Source organism: Enhydra lutris, unplaced genomic scaffold (genome assembly GCF_002288905.1).
Source record: "Enhydra lutris kenyoni isolate GAN:26980312 unplaced genomic scaffold, ASM228890v2 scaffoldscaffold17, whole genome shotgun sequence".
NCBI classification, from domain to species: Eukaryota; Metazoa; Chordata; class Mammalia; order Carnivora; family Mustelidae; genus Enhydra; species Enhydra lutris.
The window spans coordinates 18315099-18337322 of record NW_019154101.1 but is presented as its reverse complement, the minus strand read 5'-3'; the positions used below and the strand labels follow the sequence as shown (position 1 = coordinate 18337322).

At 36.7% G+C, this 22224-nt stretch overlaps 1 protein-coding gene across 1 annotated transcript in view; it reads left to right on the top strand.

Annotated features, from left to right (window-relative positions):
• Positions 1–22224, top strand: part of LOC111147752 (triadin) — a 296121-nt gene that overhangs the window by 795 nt on the left and 273102 nt on the right.

The window sequence follows — 22224 nt, the reverse complement described above, 5'->3', positions numbered from 1 at the left end:
TTGGTGGGGATTTGGTTTGGGAACAGGGGCTTTAACAGTTTAAAACCAAACCAAACCAAATAAAAAACTTTTGGACAAGTGGGAAATTGTGTAAAACATTTTTAAGTCCCTCTACCATCTGGCTCCAAGCTTGCTTTCCAGAAATTCTCTTTGCTCCACCCATCAAAACATCCTATTTTGAGTTCCCGAAAATAAAGAGTGTGAAAAGGATTTTCCCAGAATTACTCGTAATGAGATACTACATCTTGAGTGGCCATGTGTTCTTATGGGTTTGGAGTAAAACAGGAATAATGCCAAGGGAGGAAAGACAGATTTTCATTATGGTATATTCACTCTTTGAGTATACCGTTTATCACTTTGTTCAAGGTATTCGGACACTTCTAAAATTATATTTGTCTATTTCCACACCTGACATGCTCTATTGACTGTGAGTTCCTTGAGGGAAGGACTCAGTCAGAGGAATGATGAATATCAAATAAGTAAATGAATAAATGTATGCTTTTTAACCACAAGCAAAACCATTTCATTAAGCTCTTAATGTGCTCCTACATATTTGCACCATTCACCCCCACCCCCATTTCCCATTTTCTTTCTCCAAAGAGAGTGGAATCAGTAGACTTGGAAACTATAAATATCATAAATTGCATTCTGTACAGTCAGGAATCTTCTCTACTTCTTATTATAGTATTATGCTTTTTTAGTAATTATTTATTAAGAACCTAGTATATATGCCAAGCAATGGCTACATTAAAAGAAATATAAGTATTAATATTGCAAATCCATAGAACGGGATCATTTGTGTTTATTGACGTGGCAGTGTGATTGAGATGATTTCTCCTGCAATACCATTAGTAGCTGTGCTAAAGTGAGCATTATCTATCGGGTAGAGATAAGTCTCATGATGTCAATGAAAGAAAAACACTATCCGGAACTGTGAACCTCTTCTCTAAATAAGTAATACTTTGGGTATTGGAGGCTTTTAAAAGGATATACAATTGAAATGCCCATAATATAAAATTAAGACCTAGAGTTTTAAGTGAAAACTTGGCTGCATGATTCTAGATGATCTTCCCTTGAGCCTTTATGAGTGGTGATATTTTGTCTATTCTTTCTTTTTCTAGAATTTCATTCATTTACATTTTGGAACCAAATATGATTGCAAAATATAGTTCTTTAAGCTTTACAATAGATATATTTTAAGAATTGCTTGTAAAATCTCATATTTATAAAGTTAATAATTTAGTAAGTACACCACAGAAATTACTGTTGCAAGGAATTTGTTCTTAATTATCTTATAAAATGAGCAGCTACTTGTAATTAGATTTTCAGATCAGATTACTTAAATGTAAAACACACTTACAATCCATGGTAGAGTTTCCTTGGACTACTGTAATTAGGTGTTATTGATAATGCCTATGTTACTGGCATTTCATCTCATGGGGGAAAAAGAGCCTCTGTATTATTGCTACTTCATTTCTTTTTTCAAGGAGTGTTTATTAGGCACATCTTCTGTATGAGGCCTCCTCTACCAGTTTCCTGTATTTATTAGTGACCTAACCATCTATCCATTCCCCACAGAAAGAAACCTGCAAGTCATCTTTTAAATCTGCTGGACATGATCAGTCACAATGCTGAATGCCAGCTGACTCTCTTATGTCTCATGAATCCCCTCCCTTCTCTGGTTACCGCTGTCTCCGTTATTACATTTCAGACCTTGATTCTCTGTTGAGGGCACTAATTCAATTTCTTCTTGTCTCCTTCATCCAGTCTCTCCCCTTTACTCTTGCTCCAAAGGTATCTTCATAAAGCATAAATATTGCCAAGTATTTCCTATTGCCAAAGTACAAATTCCTTGGCATGAAACTCAAGTCTTTGGCTTAGATCTCTCTTTTTATCATGTAATTCAGTGTATGCAACCTGTTTTCCAGCCATCCTTACTATTGCTTTTCCCTGCTTTCTTTCCCTAAGAATACATATATTCTCACCCTTCCTCGCCTCTGCTCATACTACCCTCTCCCCACTCCACCCTCCCAATCAGAAAGTGTAATAAATTAGTTAAAAATGTGAACTCTGATGCTGGATTTCCCTGGTATTAAATCCAGATCTTACAACTTCCTACCTGTGTGATATTGGGTAAATCATTTAGCCTCTCTTTGCCTCAGTTTCATCACCTATAAAATAGGGACAATAATAGGACCTATGTAATAAAATTGTTAAGAGAATTATAGAAGTGAATATATTTGAAGTGCTTAGAACAGAACCTGCTTTATGACAAGCAGTGTAAAAATATTAATATCACTAGTAGAGATTCATTCCTCCATTTTCTTTTTTTTTTTTTAAAGATTTATTTATTTATTTATTTGACAGACAGAGATTACAAGTGGTCAGAGAGGCAGGCAGAGAGATTGGAAGGGAAGCAGGCTCCCTGCCCAGCAGAGAGCCCGTTGTGGGGCTCAATCCCAGGACCCTGGGATCATGACCTGAGCCAAAGGCAGAGGCTTTAACCCACTGAGCCACCCAGGTGCCCCTCATTCCTCCATTTTCTTTTTTTTCTTTTTTTTTTTTTTTTAATTTATTTGACAGACAGAGATCACAAGTAGGAAGAGAGGCAGGCAGAGAGAGAGGGGAGGAAGCAGGCTCCCCGCTGAGCAGAGAGCCCGATGCGGGGCCTGATCCCAGGACTCCGGGACCATGACCCGAGCCGAAGGCAGAGGCCCCAACCCACGGAGCCACCCAGGCGCCCCCCTCCATTTTCTTAAAGGATGAATTCATCCTTCAAGACTTACTCCGTTTTTTGGTGAAACTTTCTCAGATTTCCTAAGAAAAATTCACTGCACTGTGCTTTTCATTCCCTTAGTACCTTATGGGTAGTTCTATTAACAGCAGTTAACACACTGTGTTATCAGTATCTCTTTACTTATCTGTTTCACTCAGAAACTTAAATTTATCTGAGGAAGGGACTGGCTTATTTATCTCTGTACATGAGTGCCTGTCATGTAGTAAGTTTTCTGCTAACCATTTCTTATAAGATACAAATCTTGAAATTTTTATTTTGAAATAATTTTTTTACATTATGAAGAAAAATAATAAAATTTTTATTTTATGCATTCTTTGACCAACTTTAAAAATTAATAGATACATTTAATAAAATCAGAATTAAAAATAATAAAATATTTTATCAGATGAAATGTTACTTGTCATATTTTATAATGGTCATCCATTGCTACATAATAAATTATTTCAAAAATAAGTGGTTTAAGGGGCACCTGGGTGGCTCAGTGGGTTAAAGCCTCTGCCTTCGACTCAGGTCGTGATCCCAGGGTCCTGGGATCGAGCCCCACATTGGGCTCTATGCTCCATGAGGAGCCTGCTTCCTCCCCTCTCTCTGCCTGCCTCTCTGCCTGCCTGTGATCTCTGTCTGTCAAATAAATAAATAAAATCTTAAAAAAAAATAAGTGGTTTAAAATAACAATACATGTTTATTATGCCAAACAGTTTTTTCAGGTCAGGAGTTTGGGAAAGGCTTTGGGTAGATCTTGAGGTTGCAGTAAAGAAGTTGGCTGGCGCTGTAGATATCTGAAAGATTTTCTGTGGTAGTGGAACCATTGGCAATATGTCTCATTCATTTGGCTGTCAAGTTAATGCTGCTGTGTCTTCACAACATGACAATTGACTACTCTCAGATCCAAGAGAGAACAAGAAAGAAGCCACAAATCCTCTTATGACCTAGACTTGAAAATCATATACCATCAGTTCTGCAAAATCCTTGTGGCTGCTCAGGTCAACCCCATTTGTTGTCCTAAGAGACTACATAATGGTGTGAATACCAGCAGGCAATGATCATTGGGGACCAATTTGAAGGGGGCTACTGTTAGGTCCATTATTAAACGAAACGAGACTGAGACAAGGTGAAAGTTATGCAAAGCTCTATTCTATGCTAAGCATTAGAAGTCAGACTGACCGGCCAGGGCCGTCTCTGAAGAGAGAGACCACCCCCAGCTTACAGGCTCAAGAATCCACTGACTGACTGGTCAGGGCCGCCTCCGAAGAGCCTCCCCATCTTACAGACTACCTTTTATAGAGCAAAAGTCTGGCCACACATAGGTGGCAAGTGAGATTGTAGTCATGTAGGTCACACGCAGGTGGCCAACTGAATTACAATTTACCCTATAGTAACTGTTTGACCTAACCTATTACTCTGGTCAGAATTGGTGCTCAAGGTTGGCACCCAAACGGTGGGGTTTACATTCTTTGGTGGTTAGGGGAAAAGTATGTGTGTTTCTTACTGATTGGATGTCTCCACCTGGCCCGACTCGTCCTTGTATTCTGGACTCTGTTATCAAGAACTGGCCGAACTGGCCTTGTATTCTGGGCTCTGTTATTTGGAACTGGCTGACCATATTTTACTGGTTTCCCAGACTTGCTTCTAAGTAAGTTTCTCTGGGGTGAGGGGGGCAGGGTCAGTTTAAGTTTTACTGTACAAACAACAAAATGGCTTTTAACCAAGATGGAGTCACTCTGGCTAAATAGGTCCTTACACTACCACCTATTCTACTCTTAAAAAAATTATTTTGCCAAGCTGTACATATTTGGATAAATACTTAGATAAAAGGAAATGCCATCCAATACTCTAGCTGGCAAAAAGTTATTGTAACTACAATAGGTGCAAAAAGAAAAATGATGTATTGGGATGATTGGTATCATGAAACACATCTAGGAAGATAACTCTCCAATGAATTTGAAATGAAAAAAAAAAATCACAAGGCTGAAATTCTAAAGAAGAAATATATAAATTCTTCAAATAAGAAGTTCAAATACTTTTTGTTCATTCAGGTTTGAATGTACACTTTCTGAAACCAAAATAATATAAATTCAATGACTGTATAATTACAGCATAAAACTTGTAACTCATATTGACCATTGGTTGCATGGGATATATATACTTGTATTAAAATTTTCATTTCTTTTCTCCATTTAGTAAATTCTAACCTACCTTTTTTATGTTGATTCTTCACAGAAAAAAAAAATTTGCTTCAATAAGAGTGTCCAAATGTAAATGGTACTCTTATGTTATAATATTGTTTTTAATTTATACATTTCAAATATTTACTAAGGATTAATATTATTATGATGAGTCTTTTGTACTACATAATGTCTTTTAAATATGTATTGTTAATACAAGGCTAGTGATAAAAGAAAGCATACTGTGAATAACTCTGAAGACCAGACAGGGCAGCTGTCCCTGGGCTCTAAATTACTCTCCGGCACTTTAGAAAAGTAGGTAAACACTTTTAAGGCATTAAGGAGTTGTTCATAGCGAAATGAAAATCTATTTTCATAAGTAAATACTGTACTGGATTGAAAAGAATGATTCTTTTCTAGGCAACCTTCACACTTCCTAATTTTCTGAATTTGAATTGCTGTACCCAAATAATCTACCTGTGAGGCATACGTAGCATTGGCTTTTATGTGCTTCTTTCAGGAGACATGAGTTCACTCTACAACTTTATAACATGAGCTAGGTAACATGACTAGGAATTTGGTGTCCTTGCCTGTCAAATGGGAATAGCACCTTGCTTTCACCAAAATTTGTGACTTTGCCGCTTCCTATCGAATGAGACAAATTTTAGGACATCAACAAACAAACAAACAAACAAAAAATACCAAAACCAGATACTAGAAAAGAGATTCCACCTACCTTTCATTTCTTCCTAAAAATAAAGTTCAAACACTATCCAAAATAATATGGTGTATCTGTCAGAATTTGATCACTAGGAGTAGAATAGAGTCACTATGGTGATAAAGAATAGAAGATTTAATGTATGGCTTATGCATTCATGGGAGCTGATTAGCAGTCTAGGTAGGGCTATTGAAGTGTTTCTGGCACTAGGTCATGGGTCAGTAAACTGGAAGTTGGTATAGGAGAGGAAAAATACATTTTTTTTCTTTACTTTTCTAAAATGTTGGTCAGGACCCTTCTAACAAAAGATAAATTAACAAGAGAAAAGCATTCAGATTTATTTAATGTAAGTTTTATGAGACACAGGAGGCTTCATAAAGAAAGGAAGACCTTAAGAAGCAGTTAAGTCCAAGCATTTTTATGCTAGGTTTAATGAAAAGGGGAAAGGGGGGGTGGTGGAGTGTGACAGGACAAAAAGAGTAGGAGCTAAGTGTCATAAATTGAGGGAAACAGCAAGGGCTGTTCATTCAGATTCCTCTGGGCATCCTGGAAATGATATTCCTTTCCTTTGGGTTTAGGGAGGACACCTTCCTCACGAGAGTTTTATGACCCGCTTCAGGGGAATGTCAGAAAGTCCTTCCTCCATATGTCATTTCTCAAATTCTTCCAGCTGAAAACAGTCAATATGCCAAGGTGCCGTATTTGGGGAAGCATGTCCTGAACCCCATCATTGAAAAGGGCAGATGGAAATAGAACAGGGGAGACTAAGGACAAACTGGAATTGACAAGGACAGACTGGAACACTTATTTGACTCTCACCACCTCAAATTACAATGATGTGGATGAGCTCAAGATAAATTGGTGCCTCCCACCACGGAACTGCACAAGCACCTGGCCAGGATTTGGAGATGCTGAAGGAGGCAGTCTAGTGGGAACGGGAGAACATGCAGCCGGCTGCTGCCACCTGTCAAGGTCAGACAGCATATGGGTGATAATGTGCGTGAGCGGCAACAGCACCTGCCCTACATCAACCTTCAGAGAATAAATAAAGGCTAATCCTTCTGTTTGGCTTTCTAAAGCTCATGCAAATTTCTCTTGTGCCCAACTGTTACCCAGACCCTACGCATAAGGGAATTCTGGGAAATGTAGTTCCAGTTTAGTGATTTAAGAGCATACAAAGCCACCACACAGAATGACAGTATGTGACTTATCTAACACAGGACACTTGTGAGAGTGAGAATGAGAGCTGTTAATACTTCCCTCAGGACAACAAGCAGAAACTAAGATTCTGACCACCCAGATATTATCCATCTTGCCTGTCCTTTTTTCCTGGAAGATGAGAGTCTTCAGAAAGGTCAAGTTGGGGTGGTGGTGCTGGTTAAGTGATTAATGCAGGGCAATGTTTTTTTGTTTGTTTGTTTTTTAATTAACTGAGGCCAGAGGATCATAAAGGCTGCTGGAGGCCTTGCCCCCAAGCTTTTGCAGACTCAGCCGGGAAGCTCTTTGGGAAAACGGAGGGGTGCCCTGATGATTTAATAACTCGTAAGATCAGAATGTGTGGGCTTTGGTTGAATTCCTTACAAACTTGTTTGCCTTATTTATAAAGAGATGACTCTTTCCTCTCTTAAATAAATGCAAAAAAATAGGATTTCTAAAGAGAGCACTACAAACTCAGGCACTAGTAGATATTAATGATTTTCCTCTAGGTCAGAAGGTACAGGAATAAGTTGTAGTAACTCTTGGCTTTTCTTTTTTTTAAACATTTTATATATGTATTTGACAGGCAGATATCACAAGCAGGCAGAGAGAGAGAAGGCGAAGCAGGCTCCCTGCTGAACAGAGAGCCCCATGCAGGGCTCAATCCCAGGACCCTGAGATCATGACCCAAGCCAAAGGCAGAGGCTTAATCCACTGAGCCACCCAGGTGCCCCAACTCTTGGCTTTTCTTGCCTAGGAACAAGGGTCATAATTTATTAGCTTCTTTATCCATAAGAAAGAAAAATCATTATATGGCTGTACCAGGAGGTCTCAAAGAAGCACATTTGTTAGTTTTTGCATGCGTTCCACATACTTATTTCAAAACAATTTTGTAAGAATTAGATAAGATAATCTATGTAAAACATACGTGCCTGGCACATAGGAGGCACTCATTAAGCATTACTTGAATTTGAATCTTATTACCGGGAAGGAAGATCAGTAATGTGAGAAGAAAGCCAGCAAGGACATGATGGTAGGAAGCATCAATTTCTTATGAAAGTCTTGCAGACATCTCCTGATGTGCCTTTTAAATAGATTTTCTAATGAGGTGTGCCATTTATCTACTGCTCTTGGAAATTAATTTCCCTGATTTTTTTTTTCTGGCACTTAGCCCAGTTAAGCAGGTGCACTGTTTGTCAGGCTGTGAGTCTAGAGGAGTAAAATGATTCAGGGAAGACCCAAAGCCAATCAGAATGTATAAATTTAACATTTAATGGTTATGTATATATGTATATTTGTGTGTGTGTGTGTGTGTGTGTGTGTGTGTGTGTGTGTGTAGAGAGATGTCTGTGTGACTGTCTGTATATGAATATGTTATCACATTTTAGGAGACTTGGAAGACCGAGACAGTAAATGAAACATTTTAGCTTTTCTTTAGTTCTCATGTGCACTGAGTTTTCAAGTATAGTTGACATTTTGTGTGATTCTTATTCTGATTCAAGTCTTATCTCAAATCCTACTTTTCTGTTCAATGTCCCAGGCCTGTTTGGTCCTCTTGGTTCCTACATCTAAAAGGACACATTTCATTATCCAAATCCAGTCTGCTTATAAACACATCAAAGAAGCAGAAGTTTCTTTAGTCCAGTGATTTCCAGATACTAATTGAAATTTGTTGCTTCTTCATGAAATGAGAAAAAAAGATAAAGAAAAAGTTATTTATTTTAAAGAAGTAGTCTTAATTTTATGGTGCCTACATTTTTTAGTCTTAAAGTTCTCTTAGGAAAGGATGATAATTACAGATATTATTTCTGTCACTGTTTTAAAATGACATTCTTCTATAAAATAATAAGTTGGCAATTTGATGTTGGGTTCCAGGTTTTTGCTGGTGGTGAATTTCAAGGTCAAAAAACCTCAAAGTTGGAAACCAGTGCTCTATACCACTCATTTGAACCTTACCAAATGAGGCCTTATGTTGCATTTATAAATTTATCTGTGTAGATGGATACAATTATAAATCATACCATCTGTTAACACCCAAATTTTTGATGGATCAGCCATTATACATCTTTCAGTGCTATGCTTAAATTCACTTCCTGAGGAAAAACCCTGCCTGAACATTCAATGTAAATCAAGTCACTTTGTCATACTTCCTCATTATGTTATTTACTCTTTTCTCAAAGTATATATTTACAAGTTGTACATATTTAACTGGGTGTGATTATTTTTTAAAATATTTTACTTATTTATTTTAGAGATAGAGAAAGAGAGCAGGGGGAGGAGCAGAGACAAGCAGACTGTGCACTGAGCATAGGGCCTGAGGTGAGGTTCCATCCCACAACCATGAGATCATGCCTGAGCCAAAATGAAGAGTTGGAGGCTTAACTGACTGAGCCACCCAGGCGCCCCAGGGTGTGATTATTTATTTAAAATCTCTCTTCTCCACTGATTTGTTAGGTTTGTAAGGAAATGGCTTTATTTCATTTACTTGATTTTTCAAGTGCTTAGAATTGTTTAGCATGACATATGAGTTCAACAAACATTTGGATGAATGTTTAGGTGAAAGAATGAATGAATAAATAAGGAAATAAATAAAGGAAAGGGTGACAGCATTTTTTTACACTCTGAATGCTGAGTAATGAGTATAGTATTTCTTTGTAAAATATTAGTTTATGATGATACTGATAATGTTAGTATTCACATTTAAAATACTTTTTAAAATGTCTGTTTCATCGATTGGACTTTAAGCATCTCAAAGGAAAGGATTGCCTTATTCATTTTAATAATCCTGCTGCTCTGTTTACCACCTGACACATATTGTTCAATAAAATTTGTATGATCTAAACAGAAGTTATTTGCTAAGCATATCTGACGAGCAAACAAAGAAAAAAAGAAAAAACAAATGAGCAAAGACACGAAACAGTAATAAACAAAAGAACACATGGACTTCAAGACCAAAACCAAAGCAGCTGAAGGCAAGCTTTGAGGCTAGAATTTGGGGTTAGAATCCTGGCTTTATCGATCAGTTACTGTGTAATCTTGGGGGAAATTCCTTCATTCTCTCTAGGTAATAATAATGCCTGCTTCATATGGCCCTATGAACCTTGAATAAGTTAATACATGCCAAACACTTGGAATTTTGAGTGGCATATGGTCATTATTAAATAAATTGTAGTTAGTACTATTTTAATTGGTTCTTCATGACCTTAAGCATATTTCAATATTTCAAGAAGATGAATAGGCATGTTTCAAAAAGATGAATTGACTACTTGATTTCCAATTTTAAAATATCATGTGAATATACATAGATTCTAGCAATTACAACAAAGAAACCCAATGATTAAAGTATTCTATTTTATTTTAAAATATTTTATTTTATGTTCCAGCCATTCTGAAAGGATTTGTTACTCTTATATGATATAGTAAGCACATAATTCATGGTGCTACATACTACATTTTAATGTGGTAAGAAGAACTTCAAAATCATTTCCTCAGCTAATACTGAGCAATAGAAGAGCTAAAGAGATTGTATAACACAGTCAAGAGTTTTCAAAACTAAACCTTGACTCACCAAATGCATGTTTATTAAATAATTAATCCAGATATGCTAACCGCTATATTAATCCCAAATCTAATATGTCCCTTCTCCACTGTTCTGTTGCTTGTAATATAACAATCCAAGTAAACCATCCAACTGGAGTACTGTGATATCTTGACTATTCTTATGCTACCAGAAAATTAATTCCATTGAATGTTAGCTTAGAAACAAATCTATGGAAATCTGTAAATCTACAAGAAAACTTGCTTTTCTATTACTTGATAATATTATATTGAAACTGTGTTCATTTTTAAGGTTTTTTTTTTGAAAAAAGGGGAAAGCAAACTAGTTTTTCAATTAATATAATAGCATTTACACTAGGCTCATTAATGAAAGTATAATAAGATTCACTCATTTTATTTAGATACTTGACATGGGTAAAAGAGCCAGAAGTTGTTTGTAATTTTGTTTTAGAATATAAAATGCCCTTTATTTGACATGGGTCTAGCTCCAGTAGGCTGGAACTATTCCAGGCTTAAACATTTGCAACAGAATTTTGCCAGCAAAAAATTGGTTGATTGGGGTCATATTGGGAAAGAGAGGTGAAGTGCACATCTATTTGCATTCAGTAGCACTCCTCATTGCCTCAAAAAGTTACAGTTGAGGAACAGCAAAGAATGACTTAGAAACATTGCCGTGAAACTATTAAATGTTGAAATAGCCACGTAATTTTAACTAAAGTTGCTTGTCTTTAATTTCATTAGGGTTCCATACAAATGTACATTTCTAAAATACTGAAATCTGTTAATAGTAAAGATGAGTATGGGAAAATTTGAATTGAGAAAATGTTAAAAAGCAGAAGGAAAATGCCCATGCCTCAGATTTTGAATGGCAAGGATTGGAGCTACAGAGACTATTCAAATGTAGATTAGAAAAGTGACAGTCATTTCCTTGTGCAGTCGATAAAACAATTAGCTCACCAAAAGTGCTTTTAAATCAGGATCCTAGTTTTTCTTTGGTTTAAAAGCATCTAAATATCTAACATCTGCAAGTATTTTATTTTTTCAAAATGGTAAATCACATGAGTTTTATCTTTTAGAGTCTGATGTACTTCAAAAGCTTTGTGTCTCCCCTTTATTTTATTTTATTTCTTACATGGTTATCACTAAAAAAGAGAGAGGGCCTGATTATTGTAATATCATACTAGTAGTCTCCAGAGATCTGAAAGAGCGGAGAGAGAAATGATAGCCAGACAGAGAGGAAGAGAAAAGAAGATGCAGAGAGAAAATGACAATGGTTTGGGAAAATATATTTATCTAGGATGTTAAAAGATAAACTGGGGCATATTCAACATGTTACGATTTTGAAGAAAAATTAAGTGGAAACAGACAGCACCAAACAGAAAGTGGTTATGAAAGCTCTGCCTATAGGAGTTAGAAGACCTTCATAGAAAAGAAGTGGAAGCAAAGCAAGGCAGTTACTTGATGGGCTATATAGCTAAGCCTTCGCCTTGTTTGGTAAAGGCTGGTTGACTGTGATTGGCTGTCCTTGGGTTTTGGTTTCTTAACCTTGAGGCATTTACCATCTTAGGATTGGGTTTGCTCATGTTGGTTGCTAAAGCATTAGAACCATTTCAGTCTAATGACTTCCTTGTTTAATTAATTCAAATTAGGATTTATTGCTTCAGGAAGATTTGGCTTTTTTTTTTTTTTAAATGATGTATTTATTTATTTGAGGAGAGAGAGATAGAAAGAGCAGGAAAGGGAGGGGAGATAGAGGGAGAGAATCTTCAAGCAGACTCCCGGGCTCAATCTCAAAACCCGTAAAATCATGCCCTGAGCCAAAACCAAGAGTCTGGCAGCCAACCCACTGAGCCACCCAGGCGCCCCAGGAAGATTTGGCTTTTCAAATGGGCTCATTACTTTTGAGGGAATATGTGTATCTGGGTGTGTATAGAAGGGAAGAACCTCAAAGGTACTTTTTTCAATGTTAGTACATTTAAATGCCATTTACATTTAAATAATAAATGAGACTCTTTGTAAGCTTTCCTCTTTCCCCACTATCCATAAACACTCAGTGATCAAAAATCACTCATTTAACTTTTAAACATCTGTTGGTTCTGTTCTGCACTCTGTGCCTTATTTCTAGAACTTCTGCCTTGGTTTCCTCAAGATTGTTGTATTAAATTTAAATGTATTAAATGTAAAAGCCATCTCCTTCCTGTATCTTAAAAATCTCCTCATCTATTCCCTCCTTTACCACGAGTGTTTATTGGTTTTCTAAACTTGGAAAAACAAATTTCCTTACTTCCCTATATCTCTATTTAGCTACTGTCCTCTTTTTTTTCTCTCTCTCTCTCTAGACAAACCCCTCTGTTAAGAGATGATCTGAAACTATTCTATCACTCTGCTAAAATGTCTCAAATACACACTTGACTTCTTAATGAACACATTGAACAAATCAACTTAAGTGTGAACAACTTGCACACTTTACATCTTCATCTTAGTTAAACCTTTAGCATTAGAGCTATTGACAGCCACATCCTTATTAAAACCTTATCTTCTTATGACTTTTGTAACTCTCTTCTTTGGCACTATTTGTTTCTTGCCCCCATCAGACATTACCACCTTGTTCCATTGCTTCAGTTGCAATGACTTTGCATTACCCAAACAAGTGATATGCAAGCTGTCATCATATTTAGCCTACTTATCTTTAATATATGGCTCTCAATTTAATAATAGGATCAATCTTCTAAAGTTGTGAGACAGTGAGGTTTAGAGGATAAAAGCAGTGACACAGTTCTAAACAATCGAAGCCCATAAGGTATGTTTTAAAGAAAATGCATTCTTCCCACCATGAGAGTCAGTAAAACTATTTTTATTTTGAAGGAAAAATGAATCTCATAAGCATTTTTATTTTCCCCATCCTTAACCTCAATCTCTCTCCAATTTTTCTAATTGCATAAGGTCATCAAGTTGAAGCAGTAAACTCAAGATTCCTGCCGGAGGTAGTTGTATTTCTTTCCAGGCCTGCCTCCTAGATTTTAAGTCCAGTTCATTTTCCAGGTTTTTAAGTCAGAAACATGGGACTCTTTGTAAGCTTTCCTCTTTCCCCACTATCCATAAACACTCAGTGATCAAAAATCACTCATTTAACTTTTTTTTTTTTAAAGATTTTATTCATTTATTTGACAGAGAGATCACAAGCAGGCAGAGAGGCAGGCAGAGAGAGAGGAGGAAGCAGGCTCCCTGCTGAGCAGAGAGCCCGATGCGGGGCTCGATCCCAGGACTCCGAGATCATGACCTGAGCCGAAGGCAGCGGCTTAACCCACTGAGCCACCCAGGCGCCCCCACTCATTTAACTTTTAAACATCTGTTGGTTCTGTTCTGCACTCTGTGCCTTATTTCTAGAACTCCTGCCTTGGTTTCCTCAAGATTGTTGTATTAGCCATGTATTTTCTTTTTGCCTATAATCTTGCCTCTGTCTCCTTTTCATTCTGAGGCCAGAATGAAAATTGCAAATCTTTTTATTATTATTCCCCTATTACAATTTTTAAATGTCTTCCTTTAAATATGAGTATGCATGTTGTCCTGATCCCTTGGCTCACCTTGCCTGCATGGGACAGCAGCTACTTCTGCAGCAGCTCCAGCTCCTGACAAATCCTTCTTCAGCTTCTTCACTTCTGGCATGATAGGTCGACACCTTCTTCTCTTTGGAGAGGGAGTTTTGGAGGTCCTAAGACTGATGCAATTTCCAGTTTGTTCTCATGAATCTCATCCCTTCCCTCCCAGACTCCAGATTTCCTTGCTCCCTCTACTTTATGTCCATATTTTCACCCAAGGGGCTCTTCTTCTGCCTTCAGAACCTAACTCCACCTGCATAAGTAAAGATGTCTCATAGTGTGGTTAATATTAGAAGTACCAAGGGAAGGGGTACCTGGGTGGCTCAGCCAGTTAAGCGCCTGCCTTTGACTCAGGATATGACCCCAGGGTCCTGGAATTGAGCCCAGCATCCCACTCCCTTCTCAGCAGGGAGTCTACTTGTCCTTCTTCCTCTGCCCTTCCCCCTTGCTTGTGAGCTCTCTCTCTCTCTCACATAAATAAATAAAATATTTTTTTTTTTAAAAAGGAAGTACCAGGGAATTTCATGAATCCAAGTTTCCATTTCACCATTTTGAGGACTGTTCATTGAGGGTAAGGATAACAAGTTCAAGGGAATTTCAACGTCTGTAAATCGTCTGCATGTTAAAGAGCCAATTGGAGGAAAGTTACTCAGAGAAAATTGGTTTTGAGGATGCATCATTTATGAAATTCAGGGCAGGTGCTTATATACAACTTTTTAAACATCCTACTTTTAAAATATATATTATTGAATATGGCAATAGCATAGTTATCACTCATTTGTGAAAGCACACATTTAAATAGAGCAAAATGAGTTTTCATCATATTATTTTCTTTATAGAAGCATCTGAAAGATGCTCTATAGAAATATCATGTTACTTCATAACTTAATTATCCAGTCTCAAATGAGTTGACTTAATATTTACAATTTCTTATTTAAATCACGAAGTGTTAATTAAATAAATACAAAAAATTATTTTAACCTATATATTCAATTTCCAAGAAAATTTTCAACATACCTTGAATTCCACATTTTTGTCCATGCAGAGATCCTTGAAATGTTATTATATACTGCAACAGAAGTATCCAATGCAAAGCCTATACTATAGCAGCTGAATTTAATGTTCATTGGCCTCTACCTCTCCATTTTAATATTTCACTTTTATTCTTCCCAAATCCTTATTAGTTAGGCAGTTCCACTCCAATGAACTCTTCAGTGAAAATCATTTTTTTAATTTTTTAATTTTTTAGTATTTTATTTATTTATTTGACAGAGAAAGAGCAAAAGAGCATAAGCAAGGGGATCGGCAGGAAGAGGGAGAAGGAGAAGCAGGCTCCCCACTGAGCAAGGAGCCCGATGCAGGGCTCAATCTCAGGACCTGGGATCATGACCTGAGCAGAAGGCAAACACTTAACAATGGAAATCATATTAAAGGAATACTATACTTGGATTTAAAGAGAGGATATTAAGAAACGAGCCCTTCTTAAAATATTTCTTGGGTGGAAAAGCTGTCTTTAAAAAAGTTGTTTTAGCAATGCATATCGGTGGCTTAGTTGGTTGAGCCATGGGCTCTTTATTTTGGGTCAGGTCATCATCTCAGGTCGTAGAATTGAGCCCCGCATAGGGCTCCTTGCTCAGTGGGGAGCCTGCTTCAAACTCTCAATCCCTCTGTCTGCCTCCCCGCACCACCCCCAAACCATTCTCTCTCTTAAAGAAAAAAAGGAAAAGCTATGTTAGTTTTTACAGATTATTATTATTCTGGTACAAAAAAATATCAAGTGTTGTCTCAGAACTGAAGGAAACTTACAAAAATATAGCTATCCTCCAGGAATTTACAATAGAAAATAATGGGAAGATTTGGAATTCAAGTTAGCGTGTCTTTTACAAACTTCCATCGGCAGGATATAAATACACCTTAGAGATTAACTATGGAGGAATACATGTGCTATTTCAAACATTTCCTGAATTCTTGACTTTCTTTTATGTGTTATATTTTTCACATATTGGCTTTACTTTCAATTTGAAGTGAACTAGAGAATAAGAAAACCATAAACTCATGGGAGAAAAAAGGCATATAAGGGAGTATAAGAAATTGAAAGCCCTTCTATTGTGATGATAAAAATTAAAGATGGCAGTTCTGACATCATTGAGTTCAACCAAGTTTGTTTAAGTTAAATGGTCTAACCCATGAGAAATTGTTTGAAAGTTACTAAAGACTGATCCTAAAATGCTTTAAAGCACAATGTCTTGAGTAAATGTCCCTTTGATAAGGACACTGACCTTAATAAGTGGATATAAAAGCATGTATTCTTGTTTGTTACTTCTTAAGTATCTGTACTTAGCATTGTCAATGCTGGAAACTCTGGGGCCTGAAGACTCAGAAGGCTATTAAGTTCATTTTGAGTGCTTTCCATTGCAAATGTATTCTGGTTAAAAATAAGCTAAATTAAATCAGGATTTTAACCTTACATCTTTAGAAAATTGTTGACTATTACAAATGATGTCAAACCTCAAGTCTAAAATGTTTAATAAGAATTTTTATTCTCTCAGTTGCATTTCTGATTATAAGAAACCTAACACAGAGGAGACAACCATCGCTTTCTGCATATACTAACATAACATCTATATCTTTTTATCTTTTTACTTGTTTTACCTACTTATGTTCCCTTCTTCCCATTCTTGGGGGTAGCATGGGAATGAGAAACACATCTGAAGCTCTGTTTGGCACTGTTAAGTTCTAGAGAATTCTGTTTACCCTGAACAAATACCGAGTAATTTTCACAGTACTTCAAGCAAAAATTGTCATATGCTTAGAGCATATTAAATGATGCATGATTTGCTAATATTTTTCTTCACTTGATCAAATTTTCACTAACAGAAGCAAGAGTATTCCAGCACTTATCTACAATAAGAATGGAGAAACCAGTCACTTAAAATTGGAATTTTTTTTAGGTCTGGAAAATTGCCACTATATATTTTCAGACAGTTTTCTTCACATATCAAAATTAGAAACACCTGTATAGCAAGCCTGTAAGTGGAAGCACGAGGCTGATTATATCAGGATAGGATATTGTACATAGTAAGTCCTGAATAATTGTCTTGAGAGAAGAATCTCTCTATTTCCTAGTCAATTTCATTTGGGTGCTCCTATGTTCAAAGTACACATATCAACATACATACAAATTGAATTTTTTCTAATTGGGGTAGCATTTGTGACACTTTGAAAAGTCCTTACCTCAGTTTAAATCCAGATATTTAAATGTGAATATTTCCTGGGAGGTAAGGGACAGTCACTAGTTCTTTCATGAGTCCTAACGATCACAAGACAATATTTGTAACAGTCTATATTCATGGAGCACCACCATAATGTTTGAGTTAAATGGCTCTAAAAGCTGAATTGATAACATTTACTATTTCCTTTACTCTGCCTTAGGTTCTTTACCCCAAGGAGTTTATATACAGGGAGTTTGAGTGAAGTTCAGTAAATACCATCTGGTGCAGGCAGAGACTCATGGGCAAAAGGGTCAGAAGATGCCTAGGATTCCTATTCAATCACCATCCTTTGGAGTGGCTTCGACAAATGCAGATGAGCAAATCTACCCCACCTCTGAGATGTTCTTTCCTCTGATAAGATATGAATGGGGCAATCTATAGTTGAGAGGGTAATTCATTTGGGAATGGGTACCATGCAGTGGGAATTTAGGACCCAGAGATGTAGAGGGATATGGAAATGAGTGTGGTGCAGTATGTGGAGACCTGAGTTGAAGCTGAGGTCATACACAGAGCTTGTTGCTAAGGGGAGGGAAAGCCTCTGCCCCAGCTAGAAAACTGAAAAAAGAAAAAAAAAAAAAAGAAAGAAAGGAAAGAAAGAAAAAGAAAAAAACAAACAAAAATAAAACCTATGGCTCATTCAAGATTCAAAGACAATCTTACTTGTTTCTCCACATTGACATTTATTAGTAATCAGGCACCATACTGAGTGCTTTGAATGTATTATCTCATATAATAATCACAAGAATCTTGTTAATATTATTACTCTTACTGTCCTTTTGCGGTTCAGCAAACTGAAGCACAGAAAAAACCATTTTTTCCCACTGTATAATACTGTTTGCCAGAACTGGGTATATGGAATATAAGAAGGCTGAATATAAAGATAACAGGCATGAAGGGGTGACTGTAGAAGAGTGACTTTGGAAAAGCAACAGCATCAATGAATTTAGTAGACATGGAAAAAGCTGATCCACTCAACAACATACAGCTCTCTGTGGGGGGAGGACTAGGACTAGAGTGAGGTGAGTGACGCCCTCACGTTGGGTGCAAAATGTAAGGACTTAGAAAAAATCAGTAACTAAGATGCATGATTCTTTAATGAAATATTTAAAATTTCAAAATTAATGCAAAAGTCTGCAATGAACAAAATATCAAGATTTTAAATAAAGACAGGATTATTGTTACTATTTTTCCTTCTGTCTCTGCCTCCAATATGGCCTGGCATGGCATGAGGTGGGAGGCCTGAAGTTAAATGCTGTCAGTCTGAGCTCAGAACCCAAGCTTATAACTTTTATTTGCTGATGTTTATCAGGATTTGAAAGGTAAAGAAGAGTCTAATATACCTTAAAGAATGTAAGACTGATGGTTAAGGATAATGGTGAAAACATGGACTTGGTTCTTTAGGAGGAAAGCAGAGAAAATGACTAATGTTAATATCCCATGTATGTTCCCATTTAGAAACTTAAGTATCTGTATAGTTTGGCTTCAAAGACAGAGAACCAATAAAAACTGTATTTAATTTTAAACTTTTCCTTGCCTCTCTTGGCACTCTTGGCACTCTTTTATCAGTGCCAAGAATCCAATTTCTTTTTTTTTTTTTAAAGATTTTATTTATTTGTCAGAGAGAGAGAGGGAGAGAGACGAGCACAGGCAGACAGAATGGCAGGCAGAGGCAGAGGGAGAAGCAGGCTCCCTGATGAGCAAGGAGCCCGATGTGGGACTCAATCCCAGGACGCCGGGATCATGACCTGAGCCGAAGGCAGCCGCTCAACCAACTGAGCCACCCAGGCATCCCTAAGAATCCAATTTCTGATCATAAGGAGCCTAGAGCAGTTTCCCCCACATCTGGTGGTATATTTTTCTGTAAGAAATATAAGATACAATTAAAAGTGACTTGAACACTGAGAAACACTTCTTATCTCACATAACAGAAGCTCTAGAAGTAGGGCGATTATTCCAAGATTGGATAATTCAATGCATCAGCAATGTCATATGGACTCAAATTCTTCCTTTTTTTAACCTTTGTCTTCCTCAGTGAATCAGCGGCTGTCTTTATGGTTATAAGGTGGCTACAACAGCTCTAGGCTTTATGTTCCCATGCAACAAAGTCCTGTTTCCCCTTTTGACATCAGGAAAACCCCTCCCAGAATCTCTCATTCACTATCTGACTCTACAACAAATTGTGAATTCACATCTTTGTTTGTTTGTTGATAATAATATAGCAAAACCTCAGTTTTCTTATATTTGAAAGAGAGATAAAATAATATAGCTCCCTCGTTGGGTTACTGAAAGGGAAATGTGGATTAACATAAATAAAGTTCTAAGAGTAGTATCTGGCAGGTAATACACACTCTCTATGTTAGCTACTATTATTATTATGATGATCCTCAATGTAATATATTTAATTTAACTCATGGAAACATGAGAGGTAAGAAAATATAATTAAAAAAATAAACTCCTCATTGGGGTGCCTGGGTGACTCAGTGGGTTAAAGCCTCTGCCTTCTGCTTGGGTCATGATCCCAGGATCATAGGATCGAGCCCCGCATCAGGCTCTCTGCTCAGCGGGGAGCCTGCTTCCTCCTCTCTCTCTGCCTGCCTCTCTGTCTACTTGTGATCTCTGTCTGTCAAAAAAAAAAAAAAAAAAAAAATCTTAAAAAAAAACCCAACTCCTCATCAATAAAAGGTTTTGTTGCATGGTATAGTGTTATTCCCATTGATATAATTTGGATGTGATATCCAAGACAGAGAGTTAGAATTAACTTGAGGACTACTGTCTTATTTAATATACACCTATAATCTGTATCTATTATCTATATGTACATCTATATCCATGTTTTTAACGTTGTTGTCCACATAACTAAAAATCAGAGGCTGCTCTCAAACCAGCAAAATTGACTTCATGAAAACATCCTGGCTTGACTATTTTAGAACCAGGCAATATACATGTTTGCAGAGTGTATATACAGTGCATTTAAGCACAAGGATAATTAAACCGATATCTATTTTGTTGAATTTTATTGTTAAGTTCCTCAGTGAACATTTAGGAAAAAAGGGAAATGGGGAAATGGTCTCAATCTATTCAGATCATAAAAATCCCATTTGCCGTATTCTTCCATTAGATATAAAATATACTAGTGCTAAAAAATACATTTAATGGTGCCATTACAATCCAGTTCCTTACATACAGTTCTCTAAAATTTTTCAATTGCAATTATAAAATTCCATTTCATTTCTGTTCTCTAAGGTTTAATCTCATCATTCAGACTACCATATCTTGCTCAAATGAAACTCTCCAGAATGCCGTAAAATAAGATCCAAAGAGTAAAGTTATATTGTCACTGAATCATGGAGATAAATTTTCCTGAAACCAACATTTTGTAACTTGGCATCCTTGGATAGGCTGTGAATCCCCTGAAATAGAACATAAAAGTTAAAATTTCCCCAGAAATCCTTTCTCTCATATCACTTTCCCCCTTTTTAGTATATGTGCTGTCTAAGTGAGCACACACTTTTCCCCTTTCTGTAGGATCTTACTCATCAGGGTAAAATGGAATATTCTTTCCATTTTAACAATGTTAAACAACGGAGAACCTACAATGACTCTAATACTCTCCAAACATTGCCCAAACTCTGTCATTTACTTTATAATAAAATGCACTTACCACCTCTAAATTCTTCTGATTTGGTCTTGAATATATTCCTCTGAAATAGCCCTTTGAAGGTCACCAGTGACATCCTTATCATTAAATCTAAAGGTCTATTCTCAGTCTTCATCTTACTTGACCTGTCAGCAGCATTTGCCAGTTGAACTCTATACCCGTCTTCAAGACAATTTCCTCATTTGACATCTAAGACATTACACTCTTTTTTTATGCTTTTCTCTCCCTGGATGTGTGTATAGACCTCTGTCTCTGTCTCTCCATCTCTCCTTGTCATAATCAATTGCTGGTTCATTCTTCTGACTGATCTCTCTGTACTCTAAATGTTCATGTGCTCCTGGGTCCACTTCCTTGGTGATATCATTCAGTATCATGATTTTGGATACCTTCTATCCTCTACTAAACTCCTATGTTTCTACTTTCGGTTAAGACTTCTCTTCTGTAGGTCATATTGGGGTGTACAAAGTCTACATCTCCACAAAGATGTCTAATAGGGAACTCAAGTTTGATATGTCTAAAATTCTTGTACTTATATGAGACCCCTAAAAAACCCTGTTTCTCTCCAGACCTCCCCATTTCAACAAAAGGCATTTCTGTTGTGCCAGTTTTTCATGCCAAAAACCTTGAAGTTATCCTGCACCCCTCTCTTTCTCTCACATCTAGGAGCACATCTGATTATCTGTATCTTTTACAGATAATCTTTTACATCTGATTATCTGTATCACATCTGATTATCTGTATCTTTTAAATACATTCAGAAAATGACCACACCTCTCTCTCTCTCTCTCTCACACACACACACACACACACACACACACACACACACACACACACACTATCATCCTGATAGAAATCACCATCATCTTTCCCCTTGCTTATTTCATTTGGCTCTTACTCATCTCCCAGTTTCCAACCTGGCATTCTTCCAATCCTCAACACAGAGAATGAAGTTACATAAGTCAAATCACTTCATTTTTTGCTTTAACCTTCTAGCGACTTCTTATCTCCTTCAAAATAAAAGCCTAATTTTAGAATCCTTAATCTTTAAATAATATCATATGTTGATATAATTCTATTCTTTTAAGATATCAGAGGGAGAAAAATCCCTGAAAAACTAAAAAAAGTTTCTAAAATTAAGTAAAACATAAATCTAAAATTTAATTTAGATTGATGAAAAATCAGTTGCAATTTATGCCATAGTTTTAAATATAGAGCCTCTTCAATCAGATATTAAAGGCTATCTCTGTCCCCTTAGAGTAA